Genomic DNA, 7,577 nt, shown 5'->3' on the forward strand with positions numbered 1-7,577 from the left:
CGCTGACCCCTCGGGCAGACCCGCCGCTGGCAGCCGTACCGGCTCCTCCGGGGCGGCCACTCACCGGTCAGGGAGGCCTTCGCGGTTAGGGAGAGTCCTCCGCCCCAGGCGCGAGCCTCCTGCTCAGTCCCCAGGTCCCTGTGCCACTGGGCCCAAGGCGCGGGTGGCCCCTGCCCGGGCTCTGGCCACCCTCGTGGCTCAGCCTCCACGTGCGGGGCTCAGGGCCCAGGGCGCCTCCCCCCGTCTGTGCTGCCATCTTCCAACAACCCCATGGACAGCAACGTCCGGGAGCCCCCGGCCAGGCGCTTCACCCCCAGGCCCACTCCCTGCGTCTGTCAGCATGAGCTTGGGGATGCCGTGGCTCACAGGCTCGGGAGCTGTGTCTGTGCTTTGGGGGCCTCTGGAGGAGGCGTCTAGCAAACGGGGAGTCTGGGTGAAACCAGAGCAGGGGTCACTGTCAACCCCCACGCCCCCGGAAGTGCCCCCATGGCCGGCACCCGTTTGTCTCCGTGCACAGCCCCTTGTCTCAGTGTCCTGAGACCTGAAGACCCAGGGCAGGGCAGGTGGCCTCGCCCACACAGCTCCAGGACCCGGCACGCCCGCCGCCCACCCTCTGCTGCGCGGGCCTGGCGAGCCGCTCACGGACACAGGGAGAAAACGGCCATGGCCGGGGGTGAGCAGTGGCTCTCCCAAATGCACTGCGCTGTCTTCACCTGCCACAGGTACGTGGGCAGGTGAGGGGTCAGGAACCCAAACCAGAGCCTAGTGGCCTGGGCAGCTAGTTGTCTGACTGTGGGCAAGCTCTGCCTCAGAGTCCCCATCTAAGACAGTGGCGGTCACAGCACTCAGCCGGGCGGGAAGAGTCAAATCTTTGTAAACACGGGTGACCCTCAGAGCTGTTTTGTTTTTCTATTGTTGGTGCACCCCCAAACGAAGACTTGAAACGCTCCATCTCTTTCTGTTGTAGAAAAATCCCAAACCCAGTCCAGCGAAAAACCACGCAGTCACTCAGAGAGAAGGGGAACTCAGGTTTATCACGCGCGGTCCCGGTCCCAGAGGAGCCAGCGCTCTGGAGATCCGGGTCGCATGCTCGGGGGCGACATTCCTTATATACAAGGATTTTACACAAGCTGATTGGTCAGCTTGAACGCGAACTGTTACAAACGGGAGTTGCTATGCAGATCGCAAGTAGTAACACTGGAGAAGGGCGGGAGTTGCTAAGGGTAACCAATGGATACACATCGTTACAGGAAGCGGATCTGCCAAGATACAAGGTACTCCAAGGGGCGGGGCTAGACGGGCACAAACAGTTACAGTTACAGGTGGAGCGAAGTGCAGGCAGCTCGCGCGTGAGCCCCGCACGCAGCAAGCACATCTACAGAAGCAGAACGAGGAGCTGATGAGCTTTTTGATGTAAATGCCTCAGATTTCCTCTCTGTTCCTCCCTTCTGATGCCCGTTTAGATTCCTCATAGGGCATCAACCTCACGATCTCCTTCGCGATCTTCCAGTGCCAGGGACCAGCAACTCCAATGGGCAAAGACCTTTGCTGTCGTTTTTCTTTCTACTGTAGCCTCCGTGAGGGAGGTGATTGTCCCGACAACAAGAGGCCACAGGCCAGGCAGAGGGAGGCGGGCTTCCCGAAGGAGGAGCGCTACTCCAACGAAGGTCTTACAGCCTCCAAAGGCGGAGAACCAACCTCCAAAGAGGCTATCGGGGTCTCGCCCGTGCCAGGCTTGCACGGCACATGCTCCAGCTTTGGCATCTGCTTGACAAGATCTTCGACTGCCTGGTCCTGGTCCTCTATCTGTACACAGCAGCTGGCGAGATTGAATTTCCCACATACGCCTCCTTCTGCCGCTAAATGATAATCTAGTGCCAACCTGCTCTGGTTGATGGCGTTTCTCGTCTGGGTCTGTCGATGTGCCAGGAGGGTCACCTTAGGAATGATCTCTAGACGGCCTGCAGCCGGATAATTAGGTTTAACATGTAAATGGGGGTACGGTATCCCCAAGATCCATCTCTTGCCCAAGTGGCAGGCCCGTAGTATTGGATTCTGTGTTCTGGGGGCCACTCCTCACCCTCCCAGCCCCCCATCTGGAGTTCTCTTTATGCCCTGTGCAGGGGTCATGGGACCAGGTGACCAAGCCGTTGCCCTGTTTTCAGAGGTAAGAGGAAGAAGGATAGTTTTATCCTGCCAGTAACACAGCTTCTTTCCCAATTCGTGGGGAGGCAGATATAGGCCGTGCTCCCACAAATCCAGGAGAGCCCACGCGGGGCCGTCCAGTCTCGGGCCTGCCTGCGCTATGCCAGGCTTTAGTTAGCCCTGGGAATCTGGCCAATGGGTCTCTCTCTTTTCTGCTTCCCAGCCACACGCTTCGTCTGGAGGTGGCATTATCACATCGCTGGCCTGAGCAAATTAAGTTTCTGACTGAGTGTTTGAGGATCCCTCCGCCTCTGGCCAGGCAGTATTGTCCTATAATGGGATGTTCCAAAATCCATTGACCATCGTTTGAGGTACGTGGGGCTGTTATATCTGGCACTGTCTGGTTGGGAACCAATTCAGGAGCTTCTCACGGCCATCTGTCTCCCACTAGGGTTCCCCCACATCCAGAGCAGGAAGTGACATTCAGGGAGTGAGCTGTTCCTTCCGCCGTTCCGAGAAACAAGTTTTTAATTGATTGTGGCGATGGGGCAGGGGTTCAGTTACTTCCTTGTAGAAGGACTTATGAGCCTTCTCATAAGTCCTTCTACAGGACTTATAGACTTGGGCCGAATGGGCTGGTGCTGGACCTTTACTATGAATACGAGTTTGAACATAAGGATTTAGCCCGTCCCATCAATGCCAAGTGTCAGCGCCTCTCCGGAACTCCAGCGGGGGTTCAAGGGTTGGTTACGATTAACTCCAGTGGATTGCACACGTGCGTGATGCGGCTCGATACCACTTTTCTTAAACACACCTTTTTCTTGGTGGTGGTATCTTTCTCCCAAGTGGCCCATAGGCCACATGAGGAACTATGGGGACATATATACTTTTCTTCTGTCCTGTAACTTTCTTCCCAGCTGAGAGAGCCTCAGGATCTCCCTCCCTCCCTTTGGCCCTGACTCACAGCAGCACAGGCATCAGACTCGAGGATTATCTTATTAGTATTTTTTCCATTCTCGTCTGGGCCAACATGGGTCCCTCTGTCCATCCTCCCCTGTGGTCCCTCAGAGCTGCCCCCATCTCAAAAACTATTTCAGTGGAGAGTTATTTGGGTTGTAACATACATAAGGTTGATTACTTCCTGGGTCGCACATTGAATGTTGAGTCTGGTCATAGGTACAGGTCCCTTTCTGAGTTCCCTGACAGTCATAGTAGCTACAGAAAATTAAGGGAGTCTTACCTCCTTCGGCGACGTGACTGCATAGCTCACAGTCCCCTGCCCTAATTTCCTTCCCTCCCCAGGGTCCAAATATAAGGAGTCTCATGATGAAATTTCTCAGGCTTCGGCCGTGTGTGAACCAGCCAGCTACTGGTTTGGGGCGTCCGGCACGGGGCCACAGTCCCGCTGCCGCCGGCAGCCCTGAGATCTGCTCTCCTGCTGGGCTCGGACACTCACAGTCACCCTCCTCGTCAACTCCCCGTCGTCCATCCGCGTCTGCAGGTCTGAGCTGGGCGTCTGAGACCAGCGTCTGAGACCAGTCGTCAAACAGCCCCGGCCAAGGGCATGCCCCGCCCCTTCCCCAGCGGGACACGATGCTCCCTGTCGCCCGGAGCTCTCCCTGTCCTGCACAGGACGGATCCTCCTCCCCATGCCGGCACCCGTGCTCCCCGGCCTGGCGCCCACCGTTCACCCCGGCGCAGGCCCGCACCCTCTCTGGACTCCCTCGGGCCCCCCGGGGAGGACTGAGTGAGGGGCTCTGGTCCTCTGATCACCTCCCCGAGTTCTCCGCGTCCGTCTCCTTCGCTGGTTTTTCTTCTTAACGCCGCTCGGTCGCCTGCCCTTGAATAGTCCTTGCACTGCGGAGCAGACCTGCTCCGCGGTCACGGCGACGATCGGCGCCATGTCTGTTCGTGGGGAGGGTCTCTTTGCCCGTTTTAGCCCGAGCGTTTGCATCTGTGGGCGTGTGTGAAGTGGCGTCGTTTTCACGTGCTGGCTTTCTGGAGTTACGTTTTCGTGAATTAAAGGATGTTTTCCATCTTCTCTCGTGGCCTAGAAAAGTTTACACGAGATTGAAATATCTACTTAAATAGTAAATAAAGTTCAGTTGGGCTGGAATTTCCCAAAGGCAGGTCTCCGATCACGGAAGTCGGACGGCTCAGATGTTCCCGTTCTTCTCCGAGTGATTTTGGTAAAATCTGTTTTGCCAGAAAAGCGACTCTCCCCTCCATGTTTGCCTGGGGATGGGCCCGACTGCCCCCATCGCAGCCCCCAAGGTCCCCGGCGGGCCGTGCTGGCAGGCTGGGCGCCCTGCCTGCTGCTCGAGCACGTCCCTGGGCGGGGTCCGGGCCAGCACCCTCGACTGTGGCCAGGTTGTCATGTGACTGTCCTTCCTGAAAGGACCTCTCCCTCTGGGAGCAAACGGGGTGTGTCCTCATGGCAGGGACCATATGAGACATTTAGGGAGAGACCTGTGAGGGGTGTAGATTTCACACACACGTTCCCCCTCCGCACCGCCCTGGGAGACCCCTTGCCAAATGTCATCATGGTCAAAAACAGGTTGGCCGGGTGACAAAGTTCCTGACGGGAAAGGTCAAGGCTCCCCGTTCCCCACCCCCAGGCCGGCGCCTTCCTTACCTTGACCCTTGGGCATCGGCTTTGTCTTAAAGTGAAGTTCCTTTAAATGTTTTAAGTTCAATTATAATTCAATGTGTTCACTTTTCTCTTTGAGCATTTCAAATACCGCTGAGGTATTAGCAGCACAAACCAAACTTCTCAAACACTTAAATTACTTTTATTTATCTAATAAATTAAGCTTATAACAAATCAAGTCCACTCACACACTCCAATACTGTTTTCAAACTTTATTTAACGCCTCTCAGCTTAAAATCACAACTCTCACAGAAATAACAGGCGACGTCTCGACTTCACTTTGAAGAAAACTAATACAAAGAGGCCGACGGAGGGCATTATTTCTATGAATATTTTTGTCGCGTCGGTGCAGCATAGTGTCAGGCTAACTTTGGTACATCTCTGAAGAATTTAATGAGCTGTAAAGCTTCACATTTTTATTAGGAAACTATAATGTAGTTATACCGAGGCTCTTGATTTTTTAAATTGTGCCGAAGTATATATAACAGACATTTGCACACCCACGTTCATAACAGCACTGCTCACGAGAGTAGTGGTCCGTCATTTCGGCCATGCCGACGGGAAGAGCTCGGCACCAGTGAGCACGTCCGCACAGCCGTGTGACCGCCCCGCCACCGTCCCCCAGGGTTTTCTCACCTTCCCGACCCGAAACCGTCCCCATCAGACAGCCTCCCTTCCCCTCGGCCCCCGCGGCCACCGTCCTACTGTCTGTCCCGTGAACGGGACTGTTTTCGGTACCTCGCCTGAGTGGAACCACTCAGCATTTGTCCTTCTGCGACCGGCTGTTTCGCTCAGCCTAACACCTTCAGGGGTGGGCCACGTCGTAGCAGGTGCCAGAACACCCATCCCGTCGGGGGGAGCGCGCGTCCGCGGTGCGGGTGGCCCACGCTCCGCGTGTCCCTTCATCCGTCGGTGGGCCTTGGGGCCGTTCCCTTCCACTCCGAGGCTCTCGTGAGTAGTGCTGCTGCGAACGTGGGTGTGCACATTGCTTTCACGTCTTTGGGGTGTGCCCCCAGACGTGTCATCGCTGGGTGACGCGGTGATTCTGTTCACTTTCTCAAAGAGCCTCCGCCCTGCCTTTCCTGGCGGCTGCACCGTGCGGCATTGCCACGCGCGGGCACGAGCTCCCGTCCCGCCAACGTCCTGGCCAGCGCTGGCCGCGTTTCCGTCTGTTTTTGCTTGTTCATGGTCGTGGTGGCTTCAACAGTGGCCGGCCGTCCCGACCGGTGCGAGGTGCTGTCTCGTCATGGTTTCGATGTGCGTCTCCCTAATGATCAGGGATGCTGAGCATCTGTCCATGTGTTTATTGCCCACTTGTATATCTTCTCTGCAGAAATTTCTATTCAAGTTCTTTGCGCACTTAAATCATGGTGCCTTGCGGTTTGTTCGTTGTTGTTGTTGAATTTGAGGAGATCTTCGTGTCGTCTGGATATTAGCCCCATGCACATGTTTTCTCTCATTCTGCGGTTTGCCTGTTTACTCTGACGATCGTGTGCTTCGGTGAACGAGCGTTTTCAGTCTCGATGTCATCTAATCTGTCTGTTTCTTCTCTTTTGTTTGTGCTTGTGGCGTCGGATCTGAGAACGCATCGCCCAGTCCAGCATCACAAAGCCTTCCCCTCTGTTTCTGATTAAGGTTTCGTCGTCTCGCACTCAGGAGCCGGGGATCTTTCACGTGGCGTCGTATGTGGTGGGCCGCGGGGCCGGCTTCGGCCCTGCCTGCGGGCCAGCTGGGGCGTTCGCAGGAAGCGCTCGGGGTGGTTCCTGCTGCAGATTTTTCTGTGCTTCTGTCAGGGTGTGGAGCTGCGGCCAAGCGAAAGTTTAATGAAGGCCTTTTGTTTAACCTTGGCTTGGATTTGCAAGTAAACATTGTGAGAGCCAGACTCCGACATCCAAACCTACATGATGAGATTCAGCTGAAAACGATAACAATCCACACGGACGGAGATTCGCCCAGGCAAACGCGATCTTGTCTGCCGCTGTCCCTCAGCCCCGGGTGCTCGGTGGCAACGTAAAAATGGGAGGGTGTGTGAACGCTGGTCTTGCCATCACGTGGTCTGCAGGCCGCCCTCGGCCCCTCCCACCTGCCACTTACGCCTGGCCCCATCGTCTCACCGCGGTCACCGTCCTGCCATAGGACCCGGCTTGTGTGGCCCCCACGCGAGGCCGCCCTGTGCGCCTCCGTCTGTCCACCGACCCGGCTCAGGCTTACCTCTGGCCCACATGTGTGTCGGGGTGCCAGCCCCTCACTCCCCTGTGGGACGGATGCTCCTGGAGTGTAAGGGCTCCACCTGCCGTCATCCTGGTCCCTGTCAGTGACTGGCGATGCACAGTGCACTGGGTCCCCGGGGAGGGGGCCACGCATTTTACGCTTCCCTAGGCAAGGGCCCGGAGGCGGGGCACAGACGGCCGGAGAGGCCCCCGCGCCCGCGCCCGGCCTCCAGGCCCGCAGAGGGCCTGGCCCAGCGGCCGCTCACCTTGTCGTCATCTCTGGGGAGCTGGCCGGACCCGCGAGGGGGCTGTTGTGTCCAGGTGCCTCTGCGCTTGGGGCCCCCGTGCAGCCGGGTCGGCGGAGGTCGGGGACGCTGCCAGAGTCCCGGGCACGTCGTCGCGCCTTCCCCTGCTCGGCATTTTTGCCTCTTATGGGCTACAAACGTATTTTTGTCAAAAACCCAGAGCGGCAGATTTTGTGCCCGATGAGTGGAGAACGCCCGCCACGTGGCTGCCGCCTTGTCCCGCCGACGGACACGCGGGCACGCGGGACAGGGGCCTCCGAGGGCGCG

At 57.3% G+C, this 7,577-nt stretch overlaps 1 long non-coding RNA gene across 2 annotated transcripts; it reads left to right on the forward strand.

The window, feature by feature from the left end:
- The first annotated feature begins 6 nt into the window (after positions 1 to 6).
- On the forward strand, positions 7 to 4,164 carry LOC112471649. Of its 2 annotated transcripts, XR_003043363.1 has the most exons (4): positions 7 to 722; positions 968 to 2,167; positions 2,369 to 2,516; positions 3,448 to 4,164. It is a non-coding gene; the product is annotated as an uncharacterized LOC112471649 (long non-coding RNA). The 2 variants fall into 2 exon arrangements; XR_003043362.1 differs by having other exon boundaries at positions 968 to 2,516.
- The last annotated feature ends 3,413 nt before the right edge of the window (positions 4,165 to 7,577 follow it).

The sequence above is a fragment of the Pteropus alecto genome, unplaced genomic scaffold (assembly GCF_000325575.1).
Source record: "Pteropus alecto unplaced genomic scaffold, ASM32557v1 scaffold339, whole genome shotgun sequence".
NCBI lineage: Eukaryota > Metazoa > Chordata > Mammalia > Chiroptera > Pteropodidae > Pteropus > Pteropus alecto.